Genomic DNA, 15,801 nt, shown 5'->3' on the forward strand with positions numbered 1-15,801 from the left:
TGCAATAGTCATTTACAGTCAAAAGATTAAACATAAAAAAAACTCACCATTACTGACCTGTTTAACATCAGAATTTTGATATTTTGGACTGTAAAAAAAATGATTCAAAATGGAAATTGGATTGTGCCTCATAACGAATAACCAATTTTCAAAGCCTCACAGTGACCAAAATTGCCATTTTACAGACTTTACCTACTACTCATAAGCTTCTATTTTTACCTATTTCGAGCAGGAAAATGACTCTAAACACACTTATTTCAGTTCCAAAAGTTATAATTCATATGCAATAGTCATTTACTGTCAAAAGATTAAACAAAAAAAAATCACCATTACTGACCATCTGGAGAATGTTCGACAGGTCCGGGGTCATTGTTTTTCATCATAATTTCGGTATTTTGGACTGTATAATAAATGATTCAAATTATTAATAGGATTGTGCCTCATAATGAATATCCAATTTTCAAAGCCTCACAGTGACCAAAATTGCAATTTTAGAGACTTTTCCTACTACTCAGAAGCTTCTATTTTGACCTATTTCGAGCAGGAAAATGACTCTAAACACACTTATTTTAGTTCCAATAGTGACAATTCATATGCAATAGTCATTTACAGTCAAAAGATTAAACAAAAAAAAAATCACCATTACTGACCATCTGGAGAATGTTCGACAGGTCCGGGGTCATCGTCTTTCATCATAATTTCGGTATTTTGGACTGTACAATAAATTATTCAAAATATTAATTGGATTGTGCCTCATAATGAATATCCAATTTTCAAAGCCTCACAGTGACCAAAATTGCCATTTTTACAGAATTTTCCTCCTACTCATAAGCTTCTATTTTTACCTATTTCGAGCAGGAAAATGACTCTAAACATACTTACTTTAGTTCCAAAAGTGATAATTCACATGCAATAGTCATTTACAGTCAAAAGATTAAACATTAAAAAGTCACCATTACTGACCATCTGGAGACAGTTCGACAGGTCCGGGGTCATTGTTTTTCATCAGAAAATTGATTTTTTGGACTGTACAAAAAATGATTCAAAATGTCAATTGGATCGTGCCTCATGTTTAATAACCACATTTTAAAGCCTCACTGGGACCAAAATTGTCATTTTTACAGACTTTGACTCCTAATCAGAATCTTCTATTTTGACCTATTTCGGGCAGGATAATTACTCTAAACACACTTACTTTAGTTCCAAAAGTGATAATTCACATGCAATATTCATTTACAGTCAAAAGATTAAACATTAAAAAGTCACCATTACTGACCATCTGGAGACGGTTCGACAGGTCCGGGGTCATTGTTTTTCATCATAAAATTTATTTTTTTGACTGTACAAAAAATGATTCAAAATGTCAATTGGATCGTGCCTCATGTTTAATAACCACCTTATAAAGCCTCACAGTGACCAAAATTGCCATTTTACAGACTTTTCCTCCTACTCATAAGCTTCTATTTTTACCTATTTCGAGCAGGAAAATGACTCTAAACATACTTACTTTAGTTCCAAAAATGATAATTCACATGCAATATTCATTTACAGTCAAAAGATTAAACATTAAAAAGTCACCATTACTGACCATCTGGAGACAGTTCGACAGGTCCAGGGTCATTGTTTTTCATCAGAAAATTGATTTTTTTGACTGTTCAAAAAATGATTCAAAATGTCAATTGGATCGTGCCTCATGTTTAATAACCACCTTTTAAAGCCTCACAGTGACCAAAATTGCCATTTTACAGACTCTTCCTCCTACTCATAAGCTTCTATTTTTACCTATTTCGAGCAGGAAAATGACTCTAAACACACTTACTTTAGTTCCAAAAGTGATAATTCACATGCAATAGTCATTTACAGTCAAAAGATTAAACATGAAAAAGTCACCATTACTGACCATCTTGAGACAGTTCGACAGGTCCGGGGTCATTGTTTTTCATCAGAAAATTGATTTTTTGGACTGTACAACAAATGATTCAAAATGTCAATTGGATCGTGCCTCATGTTTAATAACCACCTTTTAAAGCCTCACTGGGATCAAAATTGTCATTTTTACAGACATTGACTTCTAATCAGAATCTTCTATTTTGACCTATTTCGGGCAGGAAAATGACTCTAAACACACTTACTTTAGTTCCAAAAGTGTTAATTCACATGCAATAGTCATTTACAGTCAAAAGATTAAACATTAAAAAGTCACCATTACGGACCATCTGGAGACGGTTCGACTGGTCCGGGGTCATTGTTTTTCATCAGAATTGTGGTACTTTGGACTGTACAAAAAATGATTCAAAATATTAATTGGATTGTGCCTCATAATGAATAACCAATTTTCAAAGCCTCACAGTGATTAATATTGCCATTTTACAGACTTTTCCGCCTACTCATAAGCTTCTATTTTGTCCTGTTTTGAGCAGGAAAATGACTCTAAACACACTTATTTTAGATCCAAAAGTGATAATTCACATGCAATAGTCATTAACAGTCAAAAGATTAAACATAACAAAAACTCACCAGTACTGACCATCTGGAGAAAGTTCGACAGGTCCAGAATCATCGTTTTTCATCAGAAAATTCATTTTTTGGACTCTACAAAAAATGATTCAAAATGTCAATTGGATCGGTCCTCATGTTGAATAACCCCTTTTAAAAAGCCTCACTGTGACCAAAATTACCATTTTTACAGAATTTTCCTCCTACTCATAAGCTTCTATTTTGACCTATTTCAAGCAGGAAAAGGACTCTAAACACACTTATTTCAGTTCCAAAAGTTATAATTCATATACAATAATAATTTACAGTCAAAAGATTAAACATTAAAAAGTCACCATTACTGCCAATCTGGAGACAGTCCGACAGGTCCGGGGTCATTGTTTTTCATCATCATTTCGGTATTTTGGACTGTATAATAAATTATTCAAATTATTAATAGGATTGTGCCTCATAATGAATATCCAATTTTCAAAGCCTCACTGGGACCAAAATTGTCATTTTTACAGACTTTGACTCCTAATCAGAATCTTCTATTTTGACCTATTTCGGGCAGGAAACCGACTCTAAACACACTTACTTTAGTTCCAAAATTGTTAATTCACATGCAATAGTCATTTACAGTCAAAAGATTAAACATTAAAAAGTCACCATTACTGCCAATCTGGAGACAGTCCGACAGGTCCGGGGTCATTGTTTTTCATCAGAAAATTGATTTTTTGGACTGTACAAAAAATGATTCAAAACGTCAATTGGATCGTGCCTCATGTTTAATAACCACATTTTAAAGCCTCACTGGGACCAAAATTGTCATTTTTACAGACTTTGACTCCTAATCAGAATTTTCTATTTTGACCTATTTAGGGCAGGATAATTACTCTAAACACACTTACTTTAGTTCCAAAAGTGATAATTCACATGCAATAGTCATTTACAGTCAAAAGATTAAACATAAAAAGAACTCACCATTTCTGACCATCTGGAGAATGTTCGACAAAACCGGGGTCCCTGTTTAACATCAGAATTTTAATATTTTGGACTGTAAAAAAACTGATTCAAAATGTTAATTGGATTGTGCCTCATAACGAATAACCAATTTTCAAAGCCTCACAGTGACCAAAATTGCCATTTTACAGACTTTACCTACTAATCATAAGCTTCTATTTTTACCTATTTCGAGCAGGAAAATGACTCTAAACACACTTATTTCTGTTCCAAAAGTTATAATTCATATGCAATAGTCATTTACAGTCAAAAGATTAAACAAAAAAAATCACCATTACTGACCATCTGGAGAATGTTTGACAGGTCCGGGGTCATCGTTTTTCATCATAATTTCAGTATTTTGGACTGTACAATAAATGATTCAAAATATTAATTGGATTGTGCCTCATAATGAATAACCAATTTTCAAAGCCTCACAGTGACCAAAATTGCAATTTTACAGACTTTTCCAACAACTCAGAAGCTTCTATTTTGACCTATTTCAAGCAGGAAAATGACTCTAAACACACTTATTTTAGTTCCAATAGTGATAATTCACATGCAATAGTCATGGACAGTCAAAACATTAAACATAACAAAAACTCACTATTACTAACCATCTGGAGAATCTTCGACAGGTCCGGAATCATCGTTTTTCATCAGAAAATTCATTTTTTGGACTGTACAAAAAAAGGTTCAAAATGTCAATTGGATCGTGCCTCATGTTTAATAACCACCTTTTAAAGCCTCACAGTGACCAAAATTGCCATTTTACAGACTTTTCCTCCTACTCATAAGCTTCTATTTTTACCTATTTCGAGCAGGAAAATGACTCTAAACATACTTACTTTAGTTCCAAAAGTGATAATTCACATGCAATAGTCATTTACAGTCAAAAGATTAAACATTAAAAAGTGACCATTACTGACCATCTGGAGACAGTTCGACAGGTCCGGGGTCATCGTTTTTCATCATAATTTCGGTATTTTGGACTGTACAATAAATGATTCAAAATATTAAATGGATTGTACCTCATAATGAATAACCAATTTTCAAAGCCTCACAGTGACCAAAATTGCAATTTTACAGACTTTTCCTACTACTCAGAAGCTTCTATTTCGACCTATTTCAAGCAGGAAAATGACTCTAAACACACTTATTTCAGTTCCAATAGTGATAATTTACATGCAATAGTCATGTACAGTCAAAAGATTAAACATAACAAAAACTTACCATTACTGACCATCTGGAGAATGTTCGACAGGTCTGGGGTCATCGTTTTTCATCATAATTTCGGTATTTTGGACTGTATAATAAATGATTCAAAATATTAATTCGATTGTGCCTCATAATGACTAACCAATTTTCAAAGCCTCACAGTGACCAAAATTGCAATTTTACAGACTTTTCCTACTACTCAGAAGCTTCTATTTTGACCTATTTCAAGCAGGAAAATGACTCTAAACACATCTATTTTAGTTCCAATAGTGATAATTCACATGCAATAGTCATGTAGAGTCAAAAGATTAAACATAACAAAAACTCAGCATTACTTACCATCTGGAGAATCTTCGACAGGTCCGGGGTCATCGTTTTTCATCATAATTTTGGAATTTTGGACTGTACAATAAATGATTCAAAAAATTAATTGGATTGTGCCTCATAATGAATAACCAATTTTCAAAGCCTCACAGTGACCAAAATTGCAATTTTACTGACTTTTCCTACTACTCAGAAGCTTCTATTTTTACCTATTTCGAGCAGGAAAATGACTCGAAACACACTTATTTTAGTTCCAAAAGTGATAATTCACATGCAATAGTCATTAACAGACAAAAGATGAAACATAACAAAAACTCACCATTACTGACCATCTGGAGAAAGTTCGACAGGTCCGGAATCATCGTTTTTCATCAGAAAATTCATTTTTTGGACTGTACAAAAAACAGGTTCAAAATGTCAATTGGATCGTGCCTCATGTTTAATAACCACCTTTTAAAGCCTCACAGTGACCAAAATTGCCATTTTACAGACTTTTCCTCCTACTCATAAGCTTCTATTTTTACCTATTTCGAGCAGGAAAATGACTCTAAACATACTTACTTTAGTTCCAAAAGTGATAATTCACATGCAATAGTAATTTACAGTCAAAAGATTAAACATTAAAAAGTGACCATTACTGACCATCTGGAGACAGTTCGACAGGTCCGGGGTCATCGTTTTTCATCATAATTTCGGTATTTTGGACTGTACAATAAATGATTCAAAATATTAATTGGATTGTACCTCATAATGAATAACCAATTTTCAAAGCCTCACAGTGACCAAAATTGCAATTTTACAGACTTTTCCTACTACTCAGAAGCTTCTATTTCGACCTATTTCAAGCAGGAAAATGACTCTAAACACACTTATTTTAGTTCCAATAGTGATAATTCACATGCAATAGTCATGTACAGTCAAAAGATTAAACATAACAAAAACTTACCATTACTGACCATCTGGAGAATGTTCGACAGGTCCGGGGTCATCGTTTTTCATCATAATTTCGGTATTTTGGACTGTATAATAAATGATTCAAAATATTAATTCGATTGTGCCTCATAATGACTTACCAATTTTCAAAGCCTCACAGTGACCAAAATTGCAATTTTACAGACTTTTCCTACTACTCAGAAGCTTCTATTTTGACCTATTTCAAGCAGGAAAATGACTCTAAACACACTTCTTTTAGTTCCAATAGTGATAATTCACATGCAATAGTCATGTACAGTCAAAAGATTAAACATAACAAAAACTCACCATTACTGACCATCTGGAGAATCTTCGACAGGTCCGGGGTCATCATTTTTCATCATAATTTTGGTATTTTGGACTGTACAATAAATGATTCAAAATATTAATTGGATTGTGCCTCATAATGAATAACCAATTTTCAAAGCCTCACAGTGACTAAAATTGCCATTTTACAGACTTTTCCTCCTACTCATAAGCTTCTATTTTTACCTATTTCGGGCAGGAAAATGACTCTAAACACACTTATTTCAGTTCCAAAAGTGATAATTCACATGCAATAGTCATTAACAGTCAAAGGATTAAACATAACAAAAACGAACAAGTTACTTACCTTCGGTAACGCTTTTTCTGGTGGATACAGTATCTGCCTGTGGATTCCTCACCTTGTGAATATCCCCTGCGCCAGCAACATTCGGAAACTTTTGTAGCAGTCCACGCCGATGAGGTCGAAGACGACGTCACAGAGGCACGGCTCCGCTCGCGACTCCGCTGACGTCACCGGCTCCATAAGAAGACCTCCTCGGCGTGATGACGTCAGTTCCGCCCCTTTTTTCCGTGCCTTCGAGGCACACGGACGGACCGACAGCAATATATACACAGTATACACAGTACACGATATGCAAATCAACACACACAGTGTGGAAAATAAGAAACAACATAATGCCCTTGACAGTAAAAACACATTTGAAATACCATCAACAGAATTGCAGGTATAGAAGGATGGACAACGGGGAGGCGGGTGGGTCAGTGAGGAATCCACAGGCAGATACTGTATCCACCAGAAAAAGCGTTACCGAAGGTAAGTAACTTGTTCTTCTGATGGATACATCTGCCAGTGAATTCCTCACCTTGTGAATAGATTCCACAGCAGTCCCCACTCCCGGAGGAGGGTGTCCATCCCCCTATACCAGAAAATCCTGAAGGACGGAACGAACAAAATGTCCGTCCCTCCTCACCTCGGTGTCCAAGCAATAATGTTTTGCAAAGGTGTGAAGGGAGGCCCAAGTTGCCGCCCTACAAATGTCCCCCACAGGAACACCCCTAGATAAGGCAGATGTAGAAGACTTTGCCCTGGTAGAATGAGCCCTCAACCCCTCCGGAGGCTCCTTACCAGCTAGGGAGTAGCAGATCTTGATGCATAGTACAATCCATCTGGAAAGGGTGCGCTTGTGCACCGCACGACCCTTTCTGCAGCCAGCAAAACCCACAAAGAGCTGGTCATCAATCCTGTAGTCTTTTGACCTGTCCAGGTAGAAGCTCACCGCCCTCTTAGGGTCCAAGCGGTGAAGTCTCTCCTCCTCCTTGGAAGGGTGAGGGGGAGGATAGAAGGAAGGAAGGGTAACGGACTGCCCCAGATGGAAAGGAGTTACCACCTTAGGCAAAAACGCAGCCCTGGTCCTGAGTACCATTCGTTCAGCATGAATGGTCAAGAATGGGGGCTTCGAACTTAGAGCTTGAAGCTCACTTACCCTCCTTGCCGAGGTAATTGCAACGAGGAATACCGTCTTAAAAGACAAGAGCCTCAAGGGACACTTGTGTAAGGGTTCGAAGGGAGAACCCATGAGATAGGTTAAGACAAGGTTTAAGTCCCATTGAGGCACAATAAATGGAGTAGGAGGAAATTTGTTTGTAAGGCCCTTTATAAAACGAAGAACAAAAACAAAGGAAAGCCGATAGAGCCGATAAATAGCCTTTCACAGTAGCCACAGCAAAGCCTTGCTGGGCAAGAGAAAGAGCAAACTGTAGAATATTAGACAGACAAGCCTTTAAGGGATCAATGGATCTCTCCCCACACCAGAGAACAAATTTAGACCACCTATATGAATAAATAGATTTGGTGGAGTGTCGCCTGGCCGATAAAATAACATCCACCACATCCGGCGGGAGAGAGAATGAACTCAGGTTGCCCCGTTCAATCTCCAGACATGAAGGTGTAAGGTCTGGAGGTGGGGGTGTAGAACCTGCCCCTCTGACTGCGAGAGGAGGTCTGCCCTCAGCGGGAGATGGAGCAGAGGGCACGAGGAGAGGTGGAGAAGATCTGTGTACCACACCCTTCTTGGCCAATCCGGGGCGACCAATATAACTTGGGCCCGGTCTTGGCGAACCTTCCTCAGAACCCGAGGAATCAAGGGTATGGGAGGAAACGCGTAAAGAAGTCGTGAGCCCCAACTCAACTGAAACGCGTCCCCCAAAGCTCCCTGCATCGGATACTGGAGACTGCAGAATGACGGGCAGTGCGCGTTCTCGCGGGTGGCAAACAGATCCACCCGAGGAGTTCCCCACGTCCGAAAGACGTAACGAACCACCTCCGGATGGAGCCTCCACTCGTGGTCGGCGGAGAACTGCCGACTGAGACTTTCCGCACGCACGTTCAGCACCCCAGCCAGATGATTTGCCATCAGACAAATCCGATGGTCCTGAACCCAGGACCACAGACGCAGAGCCTCTCTGCAGAGACAGAGAGACCCCACTCCTCCCTGTTTGTTTATATACCACATCGCGGTCGTGTTGTCCGTCAGGACTTGAATAGACTGACCGCAAAGGGAAGGGAGGAAGGCCTTGAGCGCCAAGCGAATCGCCCGCAATTCCAGAAGGTTGATGTGCAACAACCTTTCCTCTGGAGACCAAAGACCCTTGATCTCCAGATCCCCCAGATGAGCACCCCACCCTAGGGTGGATGCATCCGTTATCACTGTGGCCACCGATGGAGGTAGATGGAAGGGCTTTCCTTGAGACAGATTGCCCTCCACGCTCCACCAAGATAGATCCGCTGCAGTTTCTCTGGAGATCCTCACAGACTCCCTGAGATCTCCCTTGTGCTGATACCACTGCTTGCGGAGGCACCACTGGAGCGCCCTCATGTGCCAGCGTGCATGGTTGACCAACAGGATGCAGGAGGCGAACAGACCGAGCAGGCGAAGGACCCTCAGAACTGGAACAACCGCTCCGTTGTAAAATAAAGGAATCATTTCCTGTATGTCGAGAATCCTTTGAGGAGGAGGGAATGCTCGACACACAGTAGTGTCCAGTACCGCCCCTATGAACAGGTTGCGCTGAGAGGGCACCAGGTGAGATTTGGGCACATTGATCGAAAAACCCAATTTGTACAACAGCCGAGTTGTAACCTGCAGATGACGGAGCACCTTCTCCGACGACTCCGCCTTGATCAGCCAGTCGTCTAAATAGGGGAAAACCGAAATCCCCGACCTTCTGAGATGGGCTGCCACCACCGCCATCACCTTTGTGAAGACTCGAGGCGCCGAAGTAAGACCAAACAGGAGGACCGCAAACTGATAATGTTGCGATCCCACCGTGAACCGGAGATACTTCCTGTGCGACTCCAGGATGGGGATGTGGAAATATGCATCCTGCAAGTCGAGCAACACCATCCAATCCTCCTGATTCAGCGCCTGAAGAACCTGCGCAAGAGTGAGCATCTTGAACTTCTCCTGTTTCAGGTAGAAGTTCAAGATTCTGAGGTCCAATATCGGACGCAATCTGCCGTCCTTTTTCGGAATCAGGAAATACCGGGAGTAGCATCCCTGACCCCTCTCCTGCTCTGGGACCACCTCTATCGCACCTTTTTGAAACAACTTCAGGACTTCCTCCTGCAGGAGAAGACGGTGGTCCTCCGAGCAAGCACCTTGGCAAGGAGGGTAATTCGGAGGGAATTCCCGAAAGGGAAGGGCGTACCCATTTTCCACAAGATCTAGAACCCAGAGATCTGTAGTTACAGACTCCCAATCTTGTAGAAAATGGGTAAGCCGGCCCCCCACAGGACCAACATGATCCGGAATGTCGAATCTAGGGCTGTTTTGCGGTGGTGGGAGGGGCTGAGGAAGAGGAAGAGGAGGAGGAGAGCTGACGGCCACGTGAGCGACCTCTAAGTCTTCCTCTATATCCCTTGGACTGTGAGCCTTGCTGCTGCTGTTGCTGCTGCTGCTGTGTTGGTCTGTAGGAACGAAAACTCGCCCTTCCAAAGCCTCTGTACCTCTTGAAAGTACCTCTCGGCTGGGATTGAAGGCCCAACGACCTAGCCGTAGCCTTACCCTCTTTGAAGCGCTCGAGAGCAGCATCAGCCTTCTTCCCGAACAGACCAGACCCATCAAAAGGTAAGTCCAACAAAGCTGACTGAACATCCGAAGAGAATTCAGAGGACTTTAGCCATGCACCCCTCCTGGTGGCGACAGAAGACCCCATGACCCTGGCAACTGAGTCCGCCGTATCCAGGCCACTCTGAATAACCTGGCGAGCAGCCGCCCGGGCATCCGACAGCACTTCATTGAAGCCTCCTCTATCCTCCTCTGACAGCTTTGGCGCCAACTTTTTAGCAGAGTCCATAAGCGCATGGATATAGCGCCCCAACAAACAAGTCGCATTTGAAGATTTCAATGCCATACTGGCCGAAGAAAAAACCTTCTTGGCCGATTGGTCCACCTTCTTTGCCTCCCTGTCCCCCGGGACTTGAGGAAATGCCCCTTTCGACCGTCCAGAACAAGCAGCCTGAACTACTAGGCTTTCAGGCGAAGGGTGAGAAGATAAAAAGTCAGGATCCCCTGGAGCCACCCTATATCTTCTTGCAACCACCTTGGAGACTGCCGGGGCTGAGAAAGGTTTGCGCCATACATCCAGCACAGGTTCCAAAATCGCCTCGTTCAAAGGCAACAGAGGCTCTGAGACTGCAGTTGGGGAATGCAACACCTCAGTCAAAATATTGGACTTGAATTCCGTGGATGGCAATTGAAGGTCCAACAACTCCGCAACCTTTCTAATCACCGCATGATAGGGTGCTGCGTCTTTAGAGGGTTCATCCGATGGCGGAGTGATCTCCCACTCCGGAGACAAATCCAAACCACTTGCCTCCTTTAACTCGTCGAACACCTCATCAGATTCGACCAATTCCCCTTCTTCAGCCTCTTCCAATAGAAAACGTCTCTCCTCCAGCACTCTGTGCGCCTCCCTTCTCGAACGGATCCGCACCTGCGGCGTCGGCGGCGCCGTATTCGAATCCGACGGCGCCGGCAGCGGCGTCGAACGCAGATCAACTGGAGCAGCCGGCGTCGAACGATGTCGGGTCGGCGCCGGTGAAGAAGGAAGCGGCGTCGATGTTCTCGGCGCCGGCAGCTGCCAAGACGGCGTCGCTGGGAAGAACGGCATAAATGGTGCTTGAGGGTAAACCTGCGGCACACCCAGATTGAAAGCCATCGGACCCATCGGACCCATAGGTGCACCAGAGGTATACATGGCCCGAGAGAACACCCCATACACCGCATTGAGATACTGCGAGGGGTCCTGACCTGGATTTGGGAAAGCAGGATACTGGTCAGGAAGCACCGGACTCGGGCCTGACGGCGCCGACGGTGGAACAAGCGGCGTCACAGACTCACCCGGAGCCTGATGATCCTCATCCTCGGCCGGAGTCGGAGACGGAGCCGCAGGACTCGCAGGAACCGGAGATTGAACCGGCACCGGAGAGGACACCGGCAACGGGGATTCAGCTGGAGCCGGAGAAGACGGAGTCGGAGGCGAAGCCGGGACAGGAGAGGGAGACACTGACTCTCTTCGACGCCGAACTGGCGATCTCGACTTTGACGTCGAAGCTTTATGATGCGACGAATGTCTCCTCTTTTTCTTATGCTTCTTGCTCTTGGAAGCATGTCCCGAAGTCGACTTGGAAGCCGACCTCGACCTCGACCTGGATCTCCTTTTACCTCTTTTCTCTTTTTTCTTCATCCGGGCGATAAAGAGTTTTGCCTCTCTCTCCTTAAGAGCCTTCGAGCTCATTTTCCTGCAACTCGAACATCCTCCGACATCATGATCCAAGGACAAACACCAAACGCAATCGTCGTGCGGGTCGGTGATGGACATGTGCTTGCCACATTCCCGGCAAGGCTTAAACCCAGACTTCCTTGTCGACATTTTCAGAAGATAGACAGAGAAATCCAGAAAACATACAAAGTAACCAGAACAGCTACCAGTAACGATTCCCGAAATCCGTTGGCGTCGTCGGCGCGGAAAAAAGGGAACTGACGTCATCACGCCGAGGAGGTCTTCTTATGGAGCCGGTGACGTCAGCGGAGTCGCGAGCGGAGCCGTGCCTCTGTGACGTCGTCTTCCACCTCATCGGCATGGACTGCTACAAAAGTTTCCGAATGTTGCTGGCGCAGGGGATATTCACAAGGTGAGGAATCCACTGGCAGATGAATCCATCAGAATCATCATTACTGACCATCTGGAGAAAGTTCGACAGGTCCGGAATCATCGTTTTTCATCAGAAAATTCATTTTTTGGACTCTACAAAAAATGATTCAAAATGTCAATTGGATCGTCCCTCATGTTGAATAACCCCTTTTTCAAAGCCTCACAGTGACCAAAATTGCACTTTTACAGACTTTTCCTACTACTCAGAAGCTTCTATTTTGACCTATTTCAAGCAGGAAAATGACTCTAAACACACTTATTTTAGTTCCAATAGTGATAATTCACATACAATAGTCATGTAGAGTCAAAAGATTAAACATAACAAAAAATCACCATTACTGACCATCTGGAGAATCTTCGACAGGTCCGGGGTCATCGTTTTTCATCATAATTTCGGTATTTTGGACTGTACAATAAATGATTCAAAAAATGAATTGGATTGTGCCTCATAATGAATAACCAATTTTCAAAGCCTCACAGTGACCAAAATTGCAATTTTACAGACTTTTCCTACTACTCAGAAGCTTCTATTTTGACCTATTTCAAGCAGGAAAATGACTCTAAACACACTTATTTTAGTTCCAATAGTGATAATTCACATGCAATAGTCATGTACAGTCAAGAGATTAAACATAACAAAAACTCACCATTACTGACCATCTGGGGAATGTTCGACAGGTCCGGGGTCATTGTTTTTCATCAGAATTTTGGTACTTTTGACTGTACAAAAAATGATTCAAAATATTAATTGGATTGTGCCTCATAATGAATAACCAATTTTCAAAGCCTCACAGTGACTAAAATTGCCATTTTACAGACTTTTCCGCCTACTCATAAGCTTCTATTTTGACCTGTTTTGAGCAGGAAAATGACTCTAAACACACTTATTTTAGATCCAAAAGTGATAATTCACATGCAATAGTCATTAACTGTCAAAAGATTAAACATAACAAAAACTCACCATTACAGACCATCTGGAGAAAGTTCGACAGGTCTGGAATCATCGTTTTTCATCAGAAAATTCATTTTTTGGACTCTACAAAAAATGATTCAAAATGTCAATTGGATCGTCCCTCATGTTGAATAACCCCTTTTTAAAAGCCTCACTGTGACCAAAATTGCCATTTTTACAGAATTTTCCTCCTACTCATAAGCTTCTATTTTTACCTATTTCGAACAGGACAATGATTCTAAACATACTTACTTTAGTTCCAAAAGTGATAATTCACATGCAATAGTCATTTACAGTCAAAAGATTAAACATAACAAAAACTCACCATTACTGACCATCTGGAGAAAGTTCGACAGGTCCGGAATCATCGTTTTTCATCAGAAAATTCATTTTTTGGACTCTACAAAAAATGATTCAAAATGTCAATTGGATCGTCCTTCATGTTGAATAACCCCTTTTTAAAAGCCTCACAGTGACCAAAATTACAATTTTACAGACTTTTCCTACTACTCAGAAGCTTCTATTTTGACATATTTCAAGCAGGAAAATGACTCTAAACACACTTATTTTAGTTCCAATAGTGATAATTCACATGCAATAGTCATGTAGAGTCAAAAGATTAAACATAACAAAAACTCACCATTACTGACCATCTGGAGAATCTTTGACAGGTCCGGGGTCATCGTTTTTCATCATAATTTTGGTATTTTGGACTGTACAATAAATGATTCAAAATGTCAATTGGATCGTGCCTCATGTTTAATAACCACGTTTTAAAGCCTCACTGGGACCAAAGTTGTCATTTTTACAGACTTTGACTCCTAATCAGAATCTTCTATTTTGACCTATTTCGGGCAGGAAAATGACTCTAAACACACTGACTTTAGTTCCAAAAGTGATAATTCACATGCAATAGTCATTTACAGTCAAAAGATTAAACATTAAAAAGTCACCATTACTGACCATCTGGAGACTGTTCGACATGTCCGGGGTCATTGTTTTTCATCAGAATTGTGGTACTTTGGACTGTACAAAAAATGATTCAAAATATTAATTGGATTGTGCCTCATAATGTATAACCAATTTTCAAAGCCTCACAGTGACTAAAATTGCCATTTTACAGACTTTTCCGCCTACTCTTAAGCTTCTATTTTGACCTGTTTCAAGCAGGAATATGACTCTAAACACACTTATTTTAGATCCAAAAGTGATAATTCACATGCAATAGTCATTAACTGTCAAAAGATTAAACATAACAAAAACTCACCATTACAGACCATCTGGAGAAAGTTCGACAGGTCCGGAATCATCGTTTTTCATCAGAAAATTCATTTTTTGGACTCTACAAAAAATGATTCAAAATGTCAATTGGATCGTCCTTCATGTTGAATAACCCCTTTTTAAAAGCCTCACAGTGACCAAAATTACAATTTTACAGACTTTTCCTACTACTCAGAAGCTTCTATTTTGACATATTTCAAGCAGGAAAATGACTCTAAACACACTTATTTTAGTTCCAATAGTGATAATTCACATGCAATAGTCATGTAGAGTCAAAAGATTAAACATAACAAAAACTCACCATTACTGACCATCTGGAGAATCTTTGACAGGTCCGGGGTCATCGTTTTTCATCATAATTTTGGTATTTTGGACTGTACAATAAATGATTCAAAATGTCAATTGGATCGTGCCTCATGTTTAATAACCACGTTTTAAAGCCTCACTGGGACCAAAGTTGTCATTTTTACAGACTTTGACTCCTAATCAGAATCTTCTATTTTGACCTATTTCGGGCAGGAAAATGACTCTAAACACACTGACTTTAGTTCCAAAAGTGATAATTCACATGCAATAGTCATTTACAGTCAAAAGATTAAACATTAAAAAGTCACCATTACTGACCATCTGGAGACTGTTCGACATGTCCGGGGTCATTGTTTTTCATCAGAATTGTGGTACTTTGGACTGTACAAAAAATGATTCAAAATATTAATTGGATTGTGCCTCATAATGTATAACCAATTTTCAAAGCCTCACAGTGACTAAAATTGCCATTTTACAGACTTTTCCGCCTACTCTTAAGCTTCTATTTTGACCTGTTTCAAGCAGGAATATGACTCTAAACACACTTATTTCAGTTCCAAAAGTTAAAAATCATATGGAAAAATCATTTACAGTCAAAAGATTAAACAATAAAAAGTCACCATTACTGACCATCTGGAGACAGTTCGACAGGTCCCGGGTCATTGTTTTTCATCAGAAAATTTATTTTTTTGACTGTACAAAAAATGATTCAAAATGTCAATTGGATCGTGCCTCATGTTTAATAACCACCTTTTAAAGCCTCACAGTCACCAAAATTGCCATTTTAC

The sequence above is a fragment of the Triturus cristatus genome, chromosome 3_2 (assembly GCF_964204655.1).
Source record: "Triturus cristatus chromosome 3_2, aTriCri1.1, whole genome shotgun sequence".
NCBI classification, from domain to species: Eukaryota; Metazoa; Chordata; class Amphibia; order Caudata; family Salamandridae; genus Triturus; species Triturus cristatus.